The sequence below is a fragment of the Rattus norvegicus genome, chromosome 3 (assembly GCF_036323735.1).
Source record: "Rattus norvegicus strain BN/NHsdMcwi chromosome 3, GRCr8, whole genome shotgun sequence".
NCBI lineage: Eukaryota > Metazoa > Chordata > Mammalia > Rodentia > Muridae > Rattus > Rattus norvegicus.
Genome location: NC_086021.1, coordinates 66,519,963 through 66,544,997, shown reverse-complemented (window position 1 = coordinate 66,544,997; position 25,035 = coordinate 66,519,963). Strand labels below are relative to the sequence as shown.

The window sequence follows — 25,035 nt, the reverse complement described above, 5'->3', positions numbered from 1 at the left end:
AGTTATGCCACACTAAACAATTTTTATATTCCAATTATGCAGCTAATACAAAAAAACTTATTATATTTCCAACAATGTCAAAAAGTTTTGTTCTGTGTTTTTTTTTCTATAATCCAGCTAGCTAAAATTATCAGATAAACAAAATAGGACATTTATACCAGCTGAACTAAAGAGTCTCAGAGTAACACTCTAAATGTTAGAACCTGGTAGAAATGTGCCTCCCCAGGGAAGAGAGAGGCAAAGAGTAAAACAGACACAGAAGGAACACCCATTCAGAGCCTGCCCCACATGTGGCCCACACATATACAGCCACCCAATTAGACAAGATGGATGAAGCAAAGAAGTGCAGGCAGACAGGAGCCGGATGTAGATCGATCCTGAGAGACACAGCCAGAATACAGCAAATACAGAGGCGAATGCCAGCAGCAATCCACTGAACTGAGAACGGGTTGAAGGAATCAGAGAAAGAACTAGAAGAGCTTGAAGGAGCTCGAGACCCCATAGGTACAACAATGCCAAGCAACCAGAGCTTCCAGGGACTAAGCCACTACCTAAAGACTATACATGGACTGACCCTGGACTCTGACCTCATAGGTAGCAATGAATATCATAGTAAGAGCATCAGTGGAAGGGGAAGCCCTGGGTCCTGCCAAGACTGAACCCCCAGTGAAGGTGATTGTTGGGGGGAGGGTGGCAATGGGGGGAGGATGGGGAGGGGAACACCCATAAAGGAGGGGAGGGAGAGGGATTAGGGGGATGTTTGCCCGGAAACCGGGAAAGGGAATAACACTCGAAATGTAAATAAGAAATACTCAAGTTAATTAAAAAAAAAAAAAAGAAATGTGCCTCCTAAGAAGGAAATATTTTATAAGACCACACCCATGACTTTCAGTTTTGCTTCACTTCCTTGTTTTCTCCATAGTACATGGGGATGTATGTGCTAGGAGATCTTGTCACTATGTAAACAACAAACTGTGTACTTAGACAAATCTAGTAGTATAGCCTACTACACATCCAGGCTGTTTGCCAGGTAGCAGCATATATGGTCTATCTGGCCATCAGGAATTTGTCCGTACTTTCTTTTTTTTCTCCAAAACTCCTTATCAAATACAAGGGACTCAAGTATATTACAGAATAGTTTAATAGTTTAGGCTTAATGACTGTTTACTCTGCAACATTTAGAGGACAGAACATCAGAAGAAAAACTGGGTATATGATTTTCTACCTCTGAGCTAAATATAAATATGGCACTTACTCGGTACTTAGGCACATGTGTGATACTCTGCTGTGGGTTTAATAGAGTTAGGGTAGAGTGAGAAAGAGAAGGGAAGAGGAGAAAAGAAGGGGAAGAGGGGAAAAGACAGAAACACTACACATGTGCTCCAAACTGGCTTCAGACTTGTTACTCTCCTGTCTCGACCTGCCAAATGGTGAGACTGCAGGCAATGGGCCACCTCACGAGTTACGTTTAAGAGGTCTCAGTAGGGGCCATGTTAGAATCGAGAGTCTGAGAAGTGAGGACATGTAATTTTATATGTTCCTATTAATTGGTTCTAATAAGTCATATATATCAGGGCCATCATAGATGAGAAAAACTACAGAGAATGTTTGTATTCAGCATGCTACGTGAAGAGGACAAGTACAATTATGTAGGGGAAGAGCAGCACAAATTTTTATCTACAAGTTGTGAGACATAATTTGAAAGAAATAACTTTAAACTGTTGAGAAATGTCACAATCCAGTAACATTTCTGGTTTAGGGACAGTCATGAAATTATGATACAGAAAATATTGCATAATAGTCATTAAGCCTAAACTATTAAACTATTCTGTAATAACAGCTGATTTGTTGACTGGCTCAACTAATTTTCTTCAAGTAATTTAAAAGAACAGGTCTTTCATACTGAGAGGATGGAAGTCCTTGATTTCCATCTTGATACCGAGCAAGCCTGCAGCAAAATTACTTAACTGTATGTGGTCCATTGCTCAAACAATTTCCATTCTACTGCAAATATTTCAACAACTGATACTTTTAAACTTGCTAAGTAAAACAGAATTCTTATTAGTTTTCTTAGTCTAGTTAATTTCAAGTAATTCCCTACTTCACCAATTTAAAAATTAAACTTTACTTCTCCCTGTTAACACCTTTTTGCATGTGTATGTGAAGGAGACATATTGGTGGTAAGTAAAAGTTATTGATACTTAACCTATCATTATAGATTTTTATTTCTGAGAGAAGAAATGTCAAGTCATTGTCTAGGATATTTTTTTGTGAGAAAATCAGCAATATTTATTCCTCCAATTTCTTTCCCTCCAAAACAAGAAACAGAAATCCCTTTAAAACTATTTTTTTAAGTCCCTTTAAAACTGCTGTTGTTGCTGGACCTTGTGGTACAAGTGTGTAATCTCAGCTAGCAGGAAGGTGGAGATAGGAGGATCGTAGGTTCAAGGCCTGCCTAGGTTACAGTGTGAGATCAAGGCCAGGATATGAAACCAAAGCTCATGGAATTAAACCCAAATAGATGAGAGGGTGGGGACATCAATGATAACAGAGCAGAGAACTGCTCTACTGATCTTAGCCAAACACTAATCCTGCACACAAAACAAAAAATGAAGTAGCTAAAAGAGTGCTATTAAGTAAAACACAACACTTTTTTTTATCCCCTTCTTCAAATAGAAAGGTGTTGCTTCTTCTGCATAGCAAAGTTCTATACCCTGAAGGAAACTATCAATTTCATTCTATTGTTTTTAGCTTCCCATTTTTGCTGGGAAACTTATTTTAATGGTAATAAGCAAGTTGACACCGTGCTATAGCCAGATTGCACAGGCAGCTTAAAGGAAATGGGTGAGAAATTACATACTATTTAATATGAAGTGAAAAAGTACCAGGACAGTTCAGGATAAAGATACATATGTGTGTTACATATGCATGGAGCAGTGCTTTAAGGATTGGTTACAAGCCAATCACTATACAAAAACTGTCTTAGAATGCTGTGATAAAACACCATGATCACAGACAACTTGGGGAGGAAAAAGGGTTTGAGTCCACATCACAATCCACCATTAAAGGAAGTCAGGACAGGAACTCAATCAAATAGGGTAGGAACACAGAGGCAGGAGCTGATGCAGAGGCCAAAGAAACCATGGAGGAGTGCAGCCTTGCTCCTCATGGCTTGTTCAACCTGCTTTCATGCAACACCAGCCCAGTCGTAGCACTACCCACAACTGGCTGGGCCCTCGTACATCAATCACTAACTTAAAAATGCACTGCAGGCTTGCTTGCCCATGGGCCATCCCCCTGGATGCATTTCTCAGCCAATGTCTCCTCTGCTCAAATGACTCCAGCTGTGTCAAGAGGCCCTAAAGCTAGCCAGCACTTTTTAACTAACCCTTTATTCTTGATACATAAATTACGATGCTAACCAATCTATGTTATGTGTATGTATTGTGTATGATTCTACGGTGTCAGCTCTCTCCTTCCAACTTACTTAAATGGACACCATGGTTCAAGCTGAGGTTACCAGGCTTGTATAGCAAACACCGTTACTTGCTGAGCCATCTAGCTAGTCTTTGAACAATTAAGTTGAAATTTTAAAAAATTATATATGGGTATAAATGAGGGGGGGCGTGTACAGGTTGTAAGTCATGGCACATGTCTGAAAGGCAGAGAACGACTTTGGGAGAATTGATTCTCTCTTTCTACCATGTGGGTTCTCAGGATCAAACTCAGGTCACCAGACTTGGTGGGCAAGCTCCTTTACTTCCAAAGTCATGTAGTTGGCCCTAGAATTACTAACTTTTATAAATGATTATATCAGACAGTTTCTGATTACTTTCAAGAATCATCTTAGGCAGGTAATGAAGCTTGGCAATATATATCTGAAAACATGGAGGATAATGCCATGACACTACTCTGAATAGAATGCAGGCATTCTAGTGAACGGTTATTTTGATTCATGACTAAATTTTCTACAGTAAAAAAATAATTATTGGGGCTGGTGAGATGGCTCAGTGCATAACCCACATAAAAAGCCAGGTGAAATACCATTCCCATGGTAAAATGTGATAAATGGTCCAAAGCTGGGTCACCTAGACTGGAGTATACACAGCTCCACAGAGACAAGACCTCACTTTAACAAGGCAGAAGGTAAAAACAGAATCCTGAAGGCAGTCGCTTCTGACTTCCACATGTGTACCATGGCATACACATGCTAAGTTCATGCCCCTCCCCACAAATGCAAACACAAAAAAATGAATTTTGAAAAAATATATTGACAAGTTACCACATAATAAAATTTTTAAAAAAATCATATTCATATAAAAGTAAATGGAAAATAAAAATGGTCTGCCAATACAAAACCACTATTATGATTACAGTTATTTATCTTTTGTCTCTAACATTTTAAAGACATAAATATTATAGGGTGATTTAAACTCATATTTCTGTTCAGTTATGTCAAGTGAAGTTTGTATTTTTATCTTCTTAGTCACTATTCTATTGCTGTGAAGAGACGTCATGACCAAGTCAACTTAAAAAAAGAAAAGCATTTGATTGGGGGTTGCTTACAATTTCAGAGGGTTAGTTCATGAACATCATAGCATTTGGAGACAGTACCTGAGAACTTTATTTAAATCATGAGTCTCAGCAAGATAGAGAAATAGTGGGGGCGTTTTGAAACCTCAAAGCCCACCCACACTGCCATACCTCCTCCAACAAGGCCACACATCATAACTGTTCCTAAACAGCTCACCAAGCTGGTGACTAAAGGTTATTCTCATTCGAACCACATTCCCTTTGGAATTTATACTGTCATTTCTCCTCTGCTTGCTGTGCTAAACTTCAATAATTGAAGGAAAAGAGGAAGCAATCAGAATAGGTTTAAAAAAACTTTTAAAATCAAGATTATGAACTCTATTTAGATAGGGAAACCAAAGGACTGTATTTTGGATGGATAGTTAATGCAGTACAAAAACAAAATCAAAATCAAAAACAAAAACTGAGGAGTGTAGACTAGGCAAGAATACCAGGTTCTAAGCAACTGAAAATATGCATTTCAGGCCTTTGTAATATGTAACATATTTCAACCCCTAATCTTTAAAAAGATTAAAAACAACAAAACAAACACCTAAAACCTGTGACAAAATACACATTACACACAGCTTAAAATTAGCCATGGTAAAACTTTTCTTCTTCTCCTCCTCCCCTCCTCTTCCTCCCCCTCCCCCTCCTCCTCCTCCTCCTCCTCCTCCTCCTCCTCCTCCTCCTCCTCCTCCTCCTCCTCCTCTTCTTCTTCTTCTTCTTCTTCTTTTTGACAACAGGTTCTCACTTAGAGACCTGACTATCGTGTAAAACAGGCTGGTCTTGAACTCAACGGAGATCCGGCTCTGTCTCCTAGTCCTGGGGTTAGGCATGTGCCACCATGCCTGGCTTTTCTTTTAGACAAGGTCTCATGTGGCCCAATCTTCCTACCTCAAAAAGTAATTAATTTTCAGGAAAAGAACTGATTGACTTTCTTTCCTTCCTTCCTTCCGTCCTTCCTTCCTTTCTTTCTTTCTTTCTTTCTTTCTTTCTTTCTTTCTTTTTCTTTCTTTCTTTCTTTCTTGTGTGTGTGAGTGCGCATGAGCCCACGTGCATGTGTAAGAGTCAGAGGATAAGGTTGTGGGATTAGTTCTCTCCTTCTACAATGCTGGTCCAGGCTTAGTGGTAGGCGCCTTTACTTGCTAATTCAACTCACTCCCTTAACCCACTTTGTAGTTTTGTTTCTGTTGCTATGATAAACACTATGACCAAAAGCAACTTGAAAATGAAGGGGTTTATTACATCTTACAACTCAAAGTTCATAACCCATCACTGGGGGAAGTTGGGATGGAAACTCAAGCAGGAAGCTGGAGCAAAGATCATGGAGGGGCGGAGGGTCGATGCTTACTGCTTTGTTTCCCCTGACTTGCTCATTCTCTCCTACAAAGTCCAGGCCTACCTGCCCATGGATAATAAACTCGGAGCTGGCAGGACCCTCTCACATCAACCAGCAATCAAGAGAATACCTCACAGACAAGTCCACAGGCCAATCTGATAGAGACTATACCTCAAATGAGAACTCCTCTTCCTCGTATGTCTGCTTTTATCAGGTTGGGAAAAAAAAAAAACCTATGATACCATTCATAAGAATAAATATGTATCTAAAGTTTACAAGAATAACTTCAGATATTTAAAATGAGCCAAGTACTAAAAAGAAATTATTTCAATGATTTTCGGGAGGACAATAATCTTGGATACAAAGCCTAAGCACTTAAAGCCACATGACTAATAGTTCTTTAAAGTATTTGGCACATATCATTCAGAGTTACTATATCTGTATCTTCCTCCTGAGTCCTCGGATTAAAAGCATGGACCACCATGCCTGGCAACGACTGTACCTTTAAGAAAAAAAGACGAGAAAAAAAAAAGCAAACTTTGGAAAAGTAAACAAAGCAAGTGAGAGGGTGTACACAGAAAGCAATAATCTCATTTTCAAAGGGAAGAAAAAAAAAACACCATGAGCATGCGCCTTTAAGAGATGTGGAAGGCTTTGTCTGACCTGATTGGAAATGTTTTAGCAGGGTGGTTTCACTTTCTCCTGTATCATTTGAGGGTTCAGGGCTCCACTCAAAGGGGACAAAGTGACTTTTGACAAGAAGGTGGTGCTTGTTTTTCTGCTAAATGTATATACTCCAAGTGGCAAACGGCGGGGTGTTTACTTCTATCATTTCACTTTCTATCCTATAGTTTCTGCTTCATGATAACTTCTCAAAAGTATCTGAGAGAGAGAGAGAGAGAGAGAGAGAGAGAGAGAGAGAGAGAGAGAGAGAGAGAGAGAGAGAAGAGAGAGAGAGAACGAGAACCCAGGAAGGCTGCTTAGCGCATCCAGCCTAACAGTGAGACAGCCTAAGTGCTCTCGTACAGACAGCATTTTCCCCCTTGTTTGGATTTCTTGACAAGCACCGCTTTTGTTTGCTGTTTGTTTGTTTTTGGTGTATAACTCGTTGCCAGTCAGTTTACACCACGGTGGGGACTCTACCTAATGACTGGGTGTCTAGTGCAGGTGGCTGGCTACTTCTGCACTTTGCGCCTTGGCCACCCATTCTCTCCGGGACTTGTGGGGGAAAGTTACCCAACTCATTGACAAGACTATGATGACACTCCACAGGAAAGCAGAGACGGGAATTGTGCAACTCCCGAGATAAACAGAAAGGGCCTATTAAGTGTTCGAGGGCATAACCGCCAGGGCGACCTGCTTCTGCGAGTCAGCCTCTCTCCTGCAGGGAAGTCAAGGACTTTGGGGTACCCCGTGCCCCAACACCGCAGGCCGTGCCGCGCTTATTTCTCGCCCCGGGAAGCAGCTAGGAGAGAGGCAGTCACCCAGCCACGGTGGGCGGGGGACCGTCGTCGGGAAGCCGAGGTCACCGGCCGGGAAAGCCCCACAGGGTCAGCTCGGGGACAGGGACCCGCGCTTTCTGTGGTTCAAAATCCCGCTGTAAACTGGCTGTGGCCGCTGCTCCGCTTCTCCCGAGGAGACTTCGATGCAGCGCATCCCACACCCACTCACACACCCCTGTCCTGTGTCCCCGGGCTCGGCCAACCCAGACACCCGGTCTCCGTTTTTACTCACAGTTGAGGGTTTCCGCCGCGCGCTCTCACGCTACAGGTCGCCGGTGCCCGGCAGAACGACTGCAGCCGGAAGTTGCTTTCCGTTCCAGTTCAGAGGGCAGCGACTGCGCTCTGAGTCATTAACGTTTCACCTTCCATCCTCAGGGCCAGCCCCGCCCACGTCCCGCCTCTTCAGTAAAGCCCCACCCACAGAGCCCCGCCCCACCAAGCTCCACCGCAGCCCCGGGCCATAGAGGAAATACATTTGACAGCAAGAGAACCCTAAACATAGGTCATTTGTTTAAAGGTCATGTCAGTGTCTTAGCTAGAATTTTGAGCAAACAGTAAATATTTACCCTATATGTAATTAGAGAACCACTCAGAAAAACTTGACATATTGTGAAATTCCTGTTTAGAGCAGGTAGGGGAAGGCCCAGGAAATTACTGGTTTTCACCAGATCCTTATGCGAATTAACTGAGTTGAAGGCCACAACTTGAGAACTGTTACACATACGCATCAGTTTAGTGTTTCCCCCCACTCGTTATACTTACCAATAGATATATTTGCTAAATAAAATTCAATTTTTAGTAAATTTCCCATGGATTAAAAGTTTCTCATAATTCTATTTCCAGACATGTTTGAATGATAGCTAAGAGAGAAGTTTCAGATGGACGCAGTGAGAAAAGCGTCTTTTCCGTGTTAGAACAAGAAGGTCGGGTTCTGGCTGCCACACTTTCTCTCTAGTTCAAGAATTCAAACACTTGTCTGTTTCCAGCCGGGAGCTTGAATATTGGGGACAACTTTTAAAATGTAAACCATAGTTTAAAACAATTTTAAAACTTACATCAGCGGCAGTTGGTCGCAGAAAACGTGAACAAGGTCCAAACAATCAACCTGCTACCACAGTAGTGGGAGGGGTTCACGAACTCATATCCCAAACCTGTCTCCCTGAGGAGGGATGGATCTGAGGGGAGGAGGCCAGTTTTATCTAAGGTGTGGCCCATGCTTCAGTAGACGACACTATGTCTGAATTTATACAGGCAGCACAAACCGGACTTGGTGGTCATTTGGGGGTAAAGGGGCACAATGTTGGGAGAGGGGGTGGATCTAGGAGAAGTTGAGGAGGATATGATCAGAAAACATTGTGGGGCCGGAAAGATGGCTCAGAGGTTAAAAGCATGATTGCTCTTCCAGAAGACCCTCCTCCAATTCCTAGCACATACATGACAGCTCACAACTGTTTGTAACTCCAGTTCCAGAGGATCCAATACCCTCACACAGATATATATGCAAGTAAACCACCAGCACGATAATTTTTTTTGAAAAAGGAAAAGAACCCATGATTTTTTTAAAAAAAATTGTAAAATGTTACTAAAATTTTTAACAAGCAGAACTTCCCGTCTATAACATTTGGATCAAGTAAAAAGAAAAATTGCAGTAAGTCATCAAGTTAAATGTGATACAGCACTGCTTACATGAAATCAAACCAAAATGCTTTGCTTTCTCTGGAGCAGGTTTAGGTGCGAAACAAAATTGATAGGAAGGTCTAGAAATTTCCAGCATGCCCCTCATCCTCTCATATGTGAATTTCCTCCATGCTGGGGCTGAAAAAAACTGCTAGAAAGAACAGTGTCCTCGTTTTCATGAGGAGAAAATGATCGACTCCTTAAGGCAAATGCAATTCAAGGAGTATGAGAGATGGTGTGCATTTATTGTTAGGAAACTGCAAAACTGCTTGTGTTAGCACCAGTGACCAAGGAAAGTTTCAATGCTTGCCAGCATTCAGTGTTTTCAGTGTTCTAGATTTACAGTTTTTGTTTTTGTTTTGATTGCTTTAACTGATGGCTTCTAGGAGAGGAAGTGTTTTCTTTAAGGGCATGGCCTTTGACACGTGGGTTTTCTTTGCAGATTCTTACATTTGTTGTTCTTTTTTAAACAGATCTAGATGGCCAGGAAACCTCTATGTAACAAGGCTGTCCTTGAACTCACGGACATCTGTTTGTTTTCTGTTTCCTGGGTGCTGGAATTAAGGGAATAAGAGACCGTTGGCCACCCAATAATATCACTGGAAGAGCAGAGATTTCAAATTTTAATGGAATCTAGTTCATTCAGCACTGGTTTTGAGTACACTCGAAGTTCCTTGTTGAAGTTATAGAATTAATAGTACATTCAGAACACAAGGCTGACGACATAGGCAGTTAGAAATATAGATGTGCTGCAAACTTTGAATACGGGAAATAGGCATTTCTTAAGCACAGTTTTCATTTTCCATTCCCATGATGTTTAGTCACGAAGAGAAATGACTGTGCATGTGTAAAGGTCCTGAATGCAGACAGAATTGTTTAAAATAGATGATTTTTAAATAAAAACAGTGATATATATTTTCTTTTTTCCTGCAATGATTATCATTTTCATCAGCATTGACATACGGTAGGTTCAATGGAGATTAAAAATATAGTGTTGTGGACATCTATATATAGAAGAATGAAACTAGATCCATATCTCTCACCTGCACACACACACACACACACACACACACACACACACACACACACACACACACACAGAGACACAAATCAACTCCAAAAGAACCAAAGTCTTGAATTTCAGAACTGAAAGTCTAAAATGGTTAGGGGAAAAAGTAGAGGGGATCTAGGCTTAGGCAAGAACTTTCAATGGGACTTTATTTGCTCTCAAAATAAAGCCAATAATTGACACATGGGATCTGTTAAATAAGCCTACAGAATGGGAGAAAATTGTTTTACCTATATTTGACAGTGGATTAATATCTAGAATATATAATGAACTGAATAAATTAAACATGACAACAATCCAATCAAAAAATCAGCTGACAAAATGGACAGTGCTCAAGGGATGAAATACAAATGGCCAATAAGCATATAAAAATGTTAAATGTCATGAACCATCAGAAAAATAAAAATTATAACTATATTGGCACTCCAACTTACCCCATTCAACATGGCAGCTATAAGAAAAACAAATAAAACCAAAATGCTAGCTGGCAAGATTTGGACAAAAGCAAATCATTATACACTGTTGGTAGGAATGTAAATTAGTCCAGTCACTACAGAAGTCAATACAAAGGCTCCTCAGAAAACTAAAAGTTGATATGGCCCAGCTATATCATTCCTGGGTATTTACCTGAGGAACTCCAAGTTGACATATCGTAAAGATACCTGCATGGCAATAAATATTGCAGTTTTTTTTCACAGTATCTATTATAGAACAAGGTGTCCAATGACAGAGAACGTACGAAGAACATAGATTTTTTTTTTTAAGTTTTAGCTTCATTTGTGTTTCCTAGATTTTAAATAAATACATAATGTCAAAATACAAAAGTTGAAGTGAAGCTATCTGGAGGAGCAAGAGGGGCTGATGGGAAGAGGGAGGCCTAAGAAAGGGAGGGTAGGGGGTGTGGGGACATTTGATCAATGTACAATATATGCTTTATGAGAACTTTTAAAACTATGTTGGATACCATTGGTAAAATTGCTTTTGTGTGTTTGTATATGCAGGCATGCATGTGTTTCTAAACATGTGCTTGCACACACATGCATGCATGCCTGTAGAGGGTGAAGATTGGCTTTGGGTGTTGCTCCTCAGGCATGGCCATCCTTATTGTTTTTTGAGACTTGGTTTCTCATTAGGACCTGGGGCTGGCTCACTGATTAGAATAAGCTTTCTGGCTGTGGGGTCCCAGGGATTTGCCTATTTCCACTTCTCCAGGGCTGGGATACAACTGGCCTTTTATCATGGGTATTGATGCTTAAACTTGGTTCTTTATGCCTGTGAAGCACTTTGCTGACTGAACTATCTCCCCAGCCCCAGGACTGTAAAATTCTAAGAAGCAAATGTATTTATGATTCCACATTTAAAATATAATGAGTTAAGATATTTGAGGGATAATCGTTTTAAACAGTCATGCAATTCTCCTTGCTCGTTAATATATACTTCTTGCTAGTAAGCAGTGACATGGGTATTGATGTTGGTAGTCCGGGGAACTGCAAGCTTTAAAAAAAAATACCTTGTGGCCTGTGAAAGTTTTAGTCATAGCTTAACATAATTTAGAATGACCTGGGGAGGGAGTCCTTGTGAGGGATTGTCTGGTTCAGCCTGTAGACTTTTCTGTTGGGTGTTATCTTTATTAAAGTAATTGAGGCGGATAAACCTGCTGACTTGGGTGGCTGCATTCCCTAGGCCTGGGCTCCTGAACTATATAAGAGTAAGGAAAGCAAGCTGTGTGGAAGCAAACATCCATTGACTGTCTGCTCTTGATTGTGGATGTGAGCGGCTGTTTGATGTTCCTGCTGTCTTTACTTCCCTGCAACGATGGACGGTAACCTGAGATTGTGAGCCAAATAAACCCCTTTTCTTCTGAGTTGCTTTTGTTAGAGTATTTTATCATAGTACTGGGAAAGGGGATGAAAACAGGACCTATTTTTGAAGCTAAAGTATTTTATGCATTTAAAGTGTTTAAAATATTTTTTAAGTATTTTACAGAGAGTTCTGAATATAAATCTAGGAGCAAGGAAACGTGCCAATACAGATGTTTCCTATAGTTGGGAATGTCAGGTATTAGATAAACCTCTGATGTGAAATATCAGAGTTAACATGGTGCCTTTTGATTTACAATCACATCTGGGGTGAGTTTTTTGCATCTTAGACTCTCCGACTGAAGTGTTTTGTTTTTAAATATGAATATTCGCAGTATCACAGGGAGCTGAAGGTTAAGGCCAATACCAAATACATATGGTTGAGCAGATGCTATTCACTTGCTGAGGTTGGTCTGAGTTTTCCCAGAGAAATGCTTTCTTTTTCCTACCTTGCACAATGGCACTGTTAAAATCCCCTGAAAACCCTGCTGATAAGACACTGTCTGGAAGCATTGGACATGCCCTTGGCTGTGTGAAGGCAAGCAAGTCTGGCTGAAGAAATGGGGGAAATCTCACAGTCCTGGGGTACCTGCCTATCAGACAGTAACTGTTACTATGTGTGACCTACAGGTGGTGTTTTGGCCCTAGTGTTCCCGGTTAGTGTCTTTATTATTTGTTTGGGGGTTAGGATTTGGAGGATAACAATGTCGTAATGCGAGGGAGAGATATGATGCTCTACATCCGATTATGTGGGTAACGAGAGGACAGGATTAGACAGCCGGGGCATCGAGTCTCTGTCAAAGCTGATGCTTTACATACGCTTCCTAGTAAGAAAAGACCCACAGTAGTTTCTACTTAGCCGGGCATTCTTTTTCATAGTGAAAAGCACACAGTCTGTGTAAGGGATCTCACGTTAGCCCAACCCCCACAGTGCCAGAGCTGATGAATATCAGTTTCAAGTGAAGACTTAGCCGTGAACCGCGCATGTCTCTGTGGTGTCTCAGTTCGAGATCCGTGCTGAAGAACAAGTAACCACCAGGCAGAGAACCAGGGAGAACCCCTGCATCCAATTAGAAAGGGCTCCTGGGCTTCAGATAAGTAAATAGAAGCCGAGTAGTGGCTCCGAGCCTTTAATCCCAGCACTCAGGAGGCAGAGGCAGGCAGATCTCTGTGAATTTGAGGCCAGTCTCATCTGCATAGTGGCTTCTAGGACAGTTAGAGCTACACAATGAGATCCTATCTTAAAAAATAAAGCAAAATACAAAAGAGCAACGCGAGACAAAGCGTGCCTTTGAGAAGACTATGCAGCATAAAGGACACACAAGACAGTGAACACTTTGGAAATGATTTATAGCAGTGGCAAATAAAAATTCCATATATATATATATATTCCTCAATGTTACAGCCTGTTTCCACTGCCACCCTTTGTTCAAACCACCATTAATTCATAACAACATAACAACATACTGGCATTATATCTATTTTCATTTTGTCTCTCATCAAAATTTAATGTTACCATGTTCCTAGATTTTTAATCACCTACAGTCACTCTATGCCATCTCATCACCTTAACATAAAAATCCCAACCACAAGCCTGGCATGAGTACTAGTCCCACGTCTCTACATGGGATCCCAGCACTCAGGCAGTCAAGGCAGGGGATCAAGGAATTCAAAGTCAACCTTCGCACATAGAGTTTGAGCCAAGCTGAGCTACATGAAACCTTGTCTCAAAAGAAAACAAGCTTCCTTATTTGGGGCTGAGTATGTGGCCTGTTTAGAGTGCTGGCCTTACATACACAAAACCTTGTGCTTTATCACAGAGTTTCACAAACCACGTGCGGCATTGTGCACCTCTAGTGCACTCAGGAGCTAGAGGCAGGATCAAAAGTTCAAGGCCATCTTCAGTTACAAGTTCTAATTCGGCCCGGGCTACATGACACTCTGCCTTTCCGGGGAGACAGAAAGAGCCCAAGACAAAATGAGAATCTTGGAAGTACCAAGAGAACCAGAAGAGGAGCCAGGCTACAGTGACACACAACTGTAGTCTCAGGGGAAGGTAGAGGCCAATCTTAGAAGCACAGCAAGCCTGGGGCTAGCCTGGGCTACACAAGTCCCTACCTATCTGTCTGTCTGTCTACCTACCTATCTCAAAAAAGATGTGTCATTCTATCTGCAACCAATTATTATTAAGATTAGTGGTAGTATGGTGGCTAGACATAAGGTTCAGTGGTTAAGATCACTGGGAGCTTTCCCAAAGCACGACACAGTGGCTCACAACAGTCTGTAACTTTCAGCAGTCTGTAATACAGTTCCAGGGGATCAGATACCATCTTCTGGGCTCCAGGGACACATGGTATATAGACATACAAAAAGACATATCAAAACAAGCTAATGACATGCTAAAAATACAGGAGAAAAATTATCAACGAAGAATTCTATATCCAGCAAAACTATCCTACAGAAAAAATTAAAGAGAACAAAGACACTTTGACATCAAATAAAAGTCGAAGGAATTTGTTGTTAGCAGATTAACCTAAAGAGTGATAAAGAAAGTACTGGAAAATGAAAAATTTAAAAGCCTACTAGAGGGGTTGGGGATTTAGCTCAGTGGTAGAGTGCTTGCCTAGGAAGCGCAAGGCCCTGGGTTCCGTCCCCAGCTCCAAAAAAAAAGAAAAAGAAAAAAAAAAGCCTACTAGAATTGAAACCACACAAAGAAACAACAGCAAAAAACAAAAACAAAAACAAAAGCAAACAAAAAACAAAAAACAAAATCAAAACAAAAACAAAACCTTTTGTTCTATGTGATATAAATCAATCAACTATGTGAATATAAATTCCAGCATGATTCAATATTTATGTATAGTTTCTTTTTTACTTTCTACGTAAGCATACAATATAGAAAGATAACTTGCAAGAAAGCATAAGAGAGAGATTAAACCAATAGGACAGTTTATGGATGTTACTAAAACTAAACCTGTATTCATTTAAATTATCTTAATTTCCATGTGACCCCTAAAAATATCTTAAAAAACAAATATGGAATAGAAAAATGAAAAGGGGCTAAAAGGGTGTAAAGAATCAGTTAAATAGGGAAGGTGGAAGTAATTTAGGAAGGAAGGAATTGACAGTTTGTAAGAGTATGCAGAGGCATTTGCTAGTTAAGGCAATGGCGTCTGGGAACCGGATTACAAGGGTGATTCAAGCAGTCCACGAAGGGGCTTCTCTTGAGAACATGGACCTCTGCTGTCAGCAGTGATTATGCTCGAGACGCTGTCATCAGCTGCTGGGTCAGGCAGAAAGTCACCAGCTTGCATTCACAGAATAGTTTAAGGAAGTGACAATGATGTCAGAACATCTTCAGTGCAAACATGAAGCTATTGAGAAGGACGTCGACCAGGCAAGCTACCAAATGAGTTGAATCACCCATTGTTACAGCATAGCATCTAAGAACATAAAGGTAATTCTTTGATACTGAGGAGGAATTATCTCACACCGTTGTGCTGTGAGCCTTATTTTCCATTTGAACTTCTGAAGTTAAGTTAGAATAATTGGTTCTAACATATGATTTCTCCTAAAAAGAAGCTCAGTGGTTGAATTTTGGAAATTCTTCTGGAAACAGACTAGCCGTGTTTTTATCGAATTTTAAAGTTGCCTTATTTAATTTGACATTAAAGCAAAATTAAAAGATAGCTGAGTTTTTCTCATGAACTTTGAATGTCAAAAGCCATTTTTGTCTAAACTGATCCTCAACCAAATACTTAGTAATATTTTAATTTCAGAACTAGGCCTTCCATTGTAAATGCATGAAATGATTAATAAGCCTTTAAAGATTATTTTCTTTCAATAATGAAATATTTAAATTTCACTATAAGAATGTTGATAGGCAATATCTAGGCTTTTCTTTGCCAGTAAGTCAGAGATGTTATTTCTATTTATTTTACAAATTCCTCAGTGTCGACCTATCAGATCTGAGCAGCCTCGACTTCTTGCCTTGCCTTAGACTGATAAGGCTTCTTGTTGTCTGTTACTCTTGATTAAATGCATTTGGCTTATTTTGTAACTTTATAGCTTTTTGTAACTTTGTTAGCCATTCACTTTTATGTTTGACTTCATTTCTAAATATAATATCACTTGAATTATTGAAAGTGATTATGGAATAAGGCTGTGACATGGTGAAAAAAGTAGTTCATTGAGGTTTTTTGTTTTTGTTTTGTTTTATTTTGTTTTTTTTTAAGTGACATGATGATTCATCTACTCTTAAGCCTGGATATTTTTTACTTTGGACTTTTAAAAAAGAAATATTTTATAAGAAATACATTCATTGAGTAGTAAGTGGAAGAAGTCTTATTAGTGATTACTTCAAAAATAGATAAAAGACAGAGCTTGGCCAATGGAAAATCTAACATAATTGAACGATCAAACTATGTTATCTAGAAGACACTTTAGATAAAAAGGCACACAGAGGTAAAAGTGAAAGACGTGGACAGGAGAGATGGCTCAACGTATAAAGAGTTTGCCAGGGCTGGAGAGATGGCTCATTGGTTAGCAGCATTGACTGTGCTTCCAGAGGCCCTGCGTTCAATTCCCAGCAACCACATGGTGGCTCACAACCATCTGTAATGGGATCTGATGCCCTCTGCTGGTGTGTCTGAAGAGTTTGCCATGTGAGTATGAGGATTCAAGTTTGAATCCTCAGAACTATATAAAGCCAGATGCTATAGCAAATGTCTATAATATCAACACCTTTATGAGGAGATGGGAGACAGAGACAGGAAAATCCCTGGGCTTGGGGGTCCAGTAACTTGGCCTATGCAGTGGGAAACAAATAAAACAAAACTATGAACACCTTCCTCAAAAATGGAAGAAGGTGAGAGCCACTGGCATTTGAGGGCGTCCTCTGACCTCCATAGATGCACCATGATGTGTATGCACATGAATTCACACATGGGAATGCTTACACACACACACACACACACACACACACACACACACACACACACACACATGTACACATTGTGTGCAAACACAAAAAATATAATAATAATAATAATAATAAAATTTGAAAAATATTTCTGAGTAATCGAATGAAATATGGGTGACTGTACTAATATTAGACAGAATATATGTCGAGTAAAAACATTCCATAGGAGACAAATAATAATATATATATATATACATATATACATACACACACATATATATGCATATCCACATACACACATATTAAGAATCATTCACCAAGAAGATATAACAATTGTACATATGAACAGCAAAGAGAGCCCTAGAGAAATTGAGAAGAACATTTATAACATTGAAAAGAGAAACAGACTACAGTAGTCCTTGGAGATTGCATTATGCCACATTTGATGATAAGTAGAAAAATGGACCAGAGGGGAACGGCAACTGAAACAGTACTGTGAGCCAACTGGGCCAAAGCGGTGTAAACAGAGCACTGTGCCAAAAGGAAGCAGAAGACAGTCTCTGCGAGTGGACGAGGACTCTTCTCCTGGATAGAGCAAATACTGCTCCTTCCAAAGTCTCACCGTACGGCAGAAAACAGAAGTCATATGAAATCTTTTCCCAGCCAAGATGGAAAGAAGCTGGAAGTCAATAATCGAAGGAAAACTGGAAGAGACATAAATTTTTGAAAACTGACACGTTCTTGAGCCAGAACAGAAATCACAAAAGAAAGAAGATTTTGTTAGAAGGTTAATGAAAGCAAAACTGCAGCACATGAAGGCTCACATAGTTTTTAAAAGTGCTTCATGGAACACTAATACCAATTGACATCTGTGTTGAAAAGAAAACCCGAGGGTGATGAGACAGCTCAGTGGCTATGAAGGCGCTCATCACCAGCCTGATCACAAGCAAGGTAGAAGGAAAAAGCTGACACCCTCTAGGTGCCTCTGATCACCACACCCAGTAAATACATAAATGTGATTTTAAAAAAGTAAGAAAGAAAGGAAGGAAGGAAGGAAGGAAAAAAAGAAAAGAAAAGAGAAGAGAAGAAAAGAAGGGGAAGGAAGGGGAAGGAAGGGGAGCCTAGGGTGGGGAGCTAGCTCTGCTGATAAAGCACTTCCTTACAAGACTGGGAACCCAAGATGATCTCCAGAGCCAGTGAAAACAAGTAAGAGGGCATGGTGATGGGGCTCTTGTAATTCCATTGCTAGAGAACCAGAGACAGGTAGAATAAAGTGAAACCCTGCATACTCCAAAGAACTAGAAAAAGACAAACAAATCATCAGGGGAAAGGGTCTAACAGACACTAGAGGAGAGATAGGCAGAATAAATAATAAAAAATGTTTAAAGACTCAATAAAATAAAAAGATCTAGATTTGTTTTACTTATGCTAATAGAGATGTCAACAGCGGTGACTCTGGTTTAAAGGTAGGAAGTAGGATCACACACAGCCACACATACATATATTGTCTATAATATATAAAATGTAATATGTATAGTGTCTATAATACATATATTGTCTATCATGGTTCCTGCCTGATTTTTTTTCTAAATCTAAAATTGTTCTAAAATAATTTTACTGACCTAAATAGCTTCACGATTAAAGAGAGAGTAAAACTGCAGTTAAAACCTGTAAAGTTACCTACTGAGTTCTTATGAGAATCTGGGGTCAGTCCTTAGCTCTCCTCACCTCCACCCATGCACACCCCAAAGCCAAGCCACACAGCCTCGCTAGAACTATGAAGCTATGCTAATGTGATAGTGACATATAACTATTTATCAGATGTAGTTAAAGTGGTCCTAAACCTTCTATAGCCTTAAAAATATTATTAGAAAATGGTAAAGAATTAAAAATATATATAACCTAAACACTCAAACCAGTAACTAGGAAGAGTAAAAAAGAAATCTTTAAAATATCATGAAAATATTAGTAAAGATAAGACCAAAAGCTGTTCTGTAAGAAGCTAAGTTAAAATGTCACATCCAAGGGATTAGTTCCGTGATATGACCAATCAAGAAAGAGAGAGAGAGAAAATACAAATAGAAAAAAAAAAGTGAGCACCGAAAGGATTATCTATACAGTTACAGAAATTATTTTTAAAAAGTGTAGGTCAATATTGTGTGCATCAATGCGTTTGAAAAAAATTGAACAGAATTGTTTTTAAAAATAATTGTTTTCGGGCTGGAGAGATGGCTCAGTGGTTAAGAGCACTGACTGCTCTTCCAGAGGTCCTGAGTTCAATTCCCAGCAACAACATGGTGGCTCACAACCATCTGTAATGGGATACACTGCCCTCTTCTGATGTGTCTGAAGACAGCAACAGTGTACTTAGAAATAAATAAATAAATCTTTAAAAAAAATAATTGTTTTCAGACAAAACCTAAACTATGTAAAAAGGGGGGCATTAAATTTGCTCTGATCAACAACAGTAGAAAATACTGGGAAAATGTTTTAATGAACTATCTGTTGGGGCTGGGATGCCGAGGTCGATGCTCTGGGTTTATTCCTTAAACGTTTCAGGGAACAGACCACATGCATGAAACTTGTTAGAATTTGAAGTGTTTTGGCCTTTTCCTTGTTTTACTTTCTGAAAGGAAACTTTGGTAGACAAATTCCTTACTGATAGGTGCCATGAGATGAAAATCTGGATGAAATTTGCCTTCTGTCTATGAATGCAAAAATTCTCAGCAAACCACAAACGTTTGCTTTTCGGTATACACTTCCTTAATGTAAACTGCATTTATGCTAACCAATTTGGACACACATTTTGCAGACCCTCTTTGGATGTAATGTTCGAAAGCTGTTTGCAGGGAGCGTACGAACAGCTGCTTTTTTGTAACTCTGGGTGCTCGCCCTAGATAGGGCTCCTTGGCTTCCACCACACTGTTTTCATTCTTTCCTGGTAGTTTGAGCTGTAAACTGGATATGAAGCCAAAATGATAGGAGAGAGGCGTCTAAGCATGTGGATGGAAGAGAAATAGGAAATGTGTAGGCTCGGTTTGATCAACCAGTTTATTATTTTAATCTGAGAAACAATGGAGTACAGTTTCTAACTATAAAATCAGCTCTGTCAGGGAAACACAAGGGCAACCTGTTTTCTTCGAAGTCTTTTAAAACGGCAGATTGCTGCCTCGTTTGAAATGCCAAACTCACACAGTTGTCTCTAAAGTTATCAAAGACATTGGATTTTTTTAAACATGAAACTTTGATATTGCCTATTAAATGTACCCCTAATAAATCAGGATATTGGTAATTATTTGGGCTTCTTTTTTTAATCATGAAAGCTTTTACCTCAAACCAATAGCCAATCTCATTCTTCATATTAACCACTAGGGAAATTCCTCTGAGATCAGAAATGTAACAGTCGACTGCTTTTTCCTGTGTTATGAAGCCCTGATCCAGAAATTCTAGCTGCTATGCTGAAGGATGGGAAGGAGGAAGCAAGTCCACATATTTTTCTTTTTAATCTGAAAAGGTCATGTGAATTATATAATTTAGAAAAAATTAGAGATCAATAAAATGACTACATAAAATTATGAGATCAAGATGTTAGCAGTAGTTAAAACACACCAGAAAGAAGATCCTTACACAGATAATTCCCCTAGTGCACACATCAGAAAGGGACAAAGCAAACTAGCCTGGAACACGTTCTACAATTTATATGTATAATGTATAATGCAAAGGACTCCATATGTTTACCGGAGTCCCATCCTCAATGCATAGAAAGACAGGATGTTCACAGACAGGAAGGTTTTAAATGGCACGGACACATTTCTAAAATTCCAACCAGAATTTTTTCCCCAGGGGAATTTAACAGTTGTTTTGAGTCATCTTGGTAACCATAAATCACAAACGTTTAAGAGAAATAACTGGACATTTCTCTAGAACCCCAGTTGGCTTCTGGGCATACGTTTTGAGTGTGTTGAGCTGATACAGAGTTCCACATTCCCAGAGGCAGACTAGTATTTCTTGCTATGTACACTCACGGAACTGTAACCCTAGCGATGGCAGAGGACGAGTGAGAAGGGAGACGGTTTCCAGTGATGACGTGATTATTCTGTAACTCAGATGAATTTGTTTTCTCTCTTCCCCATCCTACTCCAGCTTGGGTAAAACATCTCAAACACAGTTTCAGTATCGTAAGAAGACAGGTGGGTTAGTGATAAAAAGCCAGGTAAAATGAAATGGTATGACTTTTTATTTAAGTAAGTCTTGTCTGACTATACCACTGAAAACATGTGATCCTTTTCTTTTAGCAGACACTCTTATTGAGTGTCTAGAAACTATTTAATACAACAACACTGAAAAGAGTTCTTGATATTTAGTTTGAAATTGTCCTTGAGAAAATAATGTGATGTGATCTTCAATTTTAATTGTGGTGATGGAAATAAAAGGGTCTGTTGGAAACAGCATAAGCTTTGATTACTGTAATTAGAATAGCTTGTAAAGCTAATACTTGATGTCATACATGTTCATTATTACATAGTTCTTATGAGAGTAAAAGTACTAATGCTAGTTTGGCATTTAGAAAGACACATTCGATCAGGCTGGAATTGATTTTTCTTAAATATAAGCAAAAAGTAGGACTATATATACTTTTAATTTACTTTCGACATAGTAAGCTTTATGTAACCTAACTTGGGCCAAATATCTCTCAGTCTCACAATACATACATACATACATACATACATACATACATACACACACACACATCATACACACACACACATGTATATCACTTCTTGAGAAGACTCACATATCAGATAAAGACTTTTAAAACTCATTTCAATTAAAGACATAACCCATTCTATCTTAAAAATTAGGCAAAGAGTAAAAGAGTCACAGTGCTTTAAAGACTGTTTGGATCCCTCTAATTCTGACGACGATGCCAAAAGGCATCGCTGACTCGTGCCTGGGACCGCCTAGTTGGCTGGTGCCGGAGTGGAGTAGATCTTACCACACTTAAGGCACCCCAACCTCCTTACTAAGCTAAGAATCGAAAGAAATTAGTAAGAGTTGATTACCTCTTCTCCAGGTGACAAGTTTTCCTTCACTGACTGTGTCTCTTTAAAGACAGGCACGGACACATTCTGGAAACCGTTTGCACAGGCTCTACCAGATGCTGCCCAAACTGTCCTGAGCTCTCCCTTGTGTGGAAGGAACTGGGGACTTCCACTGAGAAATCCCCTGACTTGAAGACTTCCTTATTTGTAGCTATCAACAGCCAATCATGGCAAAATATTGAAATGAAGCAAAAACTACCAGAAAATGTTCTGAAACCACCCGTGACTCTAACTCTGACTTCCTTTTGAAGCAATGATATTTCACCTGAATAGTTAAGACATTTAAAAAAAATCTAGAAATTACAAACATGAAAGTTTAATTTGGAAGAAGTGTTTTTCATGTAAAACGTTTCAAAAGTAAGCTTATTTGAAAAAAATTGCCATTTTAGCCTTTAAGGAGTCACATTTGACCCCAAATCAAATTTATAAATAACAGGCAAAACCTAAATTTAAGTATATTTTTCTTTGCTTTCTGACTTACAAAGGTCGGTTGGATGAAGCCTAGAGAGAAAAAATAATAATAATAAGGTGTATCTTAAGATTCCAGAATGAGACTGTAAGTACTAGGAAGAAAAATAAAGCAAAAAAGGATTCTTTAGACAGGATTTCTAGTTTGACACGCAGGTCACTGTTGACACAGTTGAGCACGTGTTCCCACACCCTGGGGGAGTGTTTCTCTCGGACCGCATGGAACTAAACTGTGGGCTTTACATGTAAATGGAAGACAGCAATATCTGGACATTTTTCTTTGTTATAAAAATGGAAATGTCCTTAGACACGATCTGTTCCATTTCCCCTTATTGCAGATGATTAAACAGAGGAGGGAGAGTGCGCAATGTCACAAAGTTAGAAGCAATGGGCACTTGGAGTGGTCTGTCTCCAGGTGCAATTCATACGTACTGTACTGTGCTCCTTCACAGCAAGTTCAGGAGTCGGAACAAGATTGAGTCCTGGGGGTAGTCTCCCTGCTGAGTTCCCGCGTAAGTGTGCGGAGGCATCTCCCAAAACTCCAGTTAATGGAAACTAAAATTTCCAATTTCCGATTCATAGTCTAGTCCCTTTACTACTTTAAAGCACTATTGTCTCTTAAAATTGCATCTTAAACACATCAGAGATAATGCTGCATATGGTGGAATTATTCCTTCCCCAAAAATATTTTTTTTTAAGTTTCTAAAGTGCTGAATAAGCATGTGCTTAAAAACTCTTCTATGTGCTCGTAAAATACGCAGCGAAGCGTTTGTTTTCTTCCAGCTCTATGTGCTTGTCACACTCTCACCGAGGAATATCAAATACTAAACATGCTTTCGTGCAACGGGAAACTAAAATCTTACAAAGTAAATACAACGAAGTGAAACATCAAAAACTTAAGATAGCACTGGCGTGTGGACATTTTAGTCCTTGAGAGTTGACAGTTGGGAAGCAAGCTTTTAAACGCACAGCTTTTTGTTAAAACAGCCCTCCCGTATTGACTGGGAAATACACTCCCCTGCCTTCATTTTTTTTTTCTTTTTTCTTTTTTTTCTTTTTTTTCCGGGACCGAGGACCAAACCCAGGACCTTGAGCTTCCTAGGCAAGCGCTCTACCTACCTTCATTTTTTCACCTCTCCATCCTAGGCTTCCTCCTTTTATTATTTACTTTGGCCATTGAGTTTGGCTGGGGCCCAAACTCCGGAAAAACTGGCTATTCCTGGAATATTGGCCACAACCTGGTGGGACATTGAGAGGGGCTTTCCAGGCCCTGGTGCAGAAGTTTTTTGATTTGGTTAGAGATGCATTTTGAAGCAGTCAAGTCTACGCGTGCGACATTAAAAGCCGAAGACACTGCTGACTAATTTAGACTCCAAGCAAGGTAATAGCTTCCCTTGTTGTCCCTATTGAGTCCTTTGTTCATTCCTGCCCCTGACTCTATTTTTATCCTCTCATAGAAATCCCAGTAGGAAAAGAATAGATGGGCACAGTGACCGGGATGGTAGGGGGGAAGGGGGCGGCAAGCTCAAGTTGGTGGGTAGGAGAAAAGCTTAGGTTTTGATTCAAAAAGACAAATGGCCAAGGTGTTGGCTGACTATTAAGAGCAGGACCAACTCTAATTGTAGGATTCTCATTGTAAGCCTGTGTGGAAGGTCTCCCCATAGAGAATGTGCTACAACTGATCTTTTCCTATTCCTCCGAAAACATAAAAGGCAAGCTCTACTAACTGCTAACTAAGATTCAGCGAGACTCAGATACTTGCAAATATGGCCAAGAAGCTAGTTAGGCAGCCATGTGGTACTGAAGTAGATATTTCATTCAGAAACGTCACTTAGGTTACCATACCAGCACCCGGAAGATGAATGCCCGGATATGGGCTTTCTGGGAGTAGAAACATTTTGTTGCCTTTACCTGTTCACAGGCGCAAGTGCTAAGGTTTTGTTCATCTGTGGCTGCAGCTGACGCTGAGATGTGAATTACCATTTCTGAGGAGAAAATTCATGCTCTTTTATTTTAAACTTATTCCCCCAGCTTCTATAAACATGTGCAGGGGAAAGTAGTTGATTACAAGTTTTTGCCAAATATTTCTTTCTTAGTGGTGATACTTAGGTTTGGTATCCACATTCAGTAGAATTGGGGGCTAGCATGAATGGATGGTGACTACACGGAGTGAAGCTAGCTAGGGAACTAAATTCACTTTTTACAATTCTTCAAAAAATTTTTTTTATTCTTTGACAGTTCTATACATGTATGTTCTTAGAAAAAGCTATTAGCCTGTTTTATGCCCCCTCTTCCAGAAACCCTTATTCTTCCTAACTCACCCACCTTCTACTTTTATGCCTTTGTTTTGTGTGTGCCATGGGGTTGCCTGAATGAACTTGGGAGGGAAACTCTTTACTGAAGGACAGGTAACTTGTCAGTGACTACATCACTAAAGCCACCATTAACTGTCATTAGTCCCTTAGGGAAGGGCAAGGTCTCATTGGCCCTCCCCTCTTTCATGATGAAATATGGACAAGCCAA

At 39.7% G+C, this 25,035-nt stretch overlaps 1 protein-coding gene across 10 annotated transcripts in view; it reads right to left on the bottom strand.

The window, feature by feature from the left end:
* The window catches only part of Tank (TRAF family member-associated NFKB activator), a 76,031-nt gene extending 53,867 nt beyond the window's left edge, over positions 1-22,164 (bottom strand). For 4 of the 10 annotated variants that reach the window (XM_039104353.2, XM_039104355.2, XM_039104356.2 and 1 more), the window contains exon 1: positions 7,649-7,806. The gene's annotated coding sequence lies outside the window, so the exon portion shown is untranslated. Of the gene's footprint in view, positions 1-7,648; positions 7,807-22,005 lie in introns of those variants that run through there. The other 6 variants (XR_010064568.1, XM_006234273.5, NM_001164073.2 and 3 more) reach the window with 6 other exon arrangements.
* Positions 22,165-25,035: the final 2,871 nt, after the last annotated feature.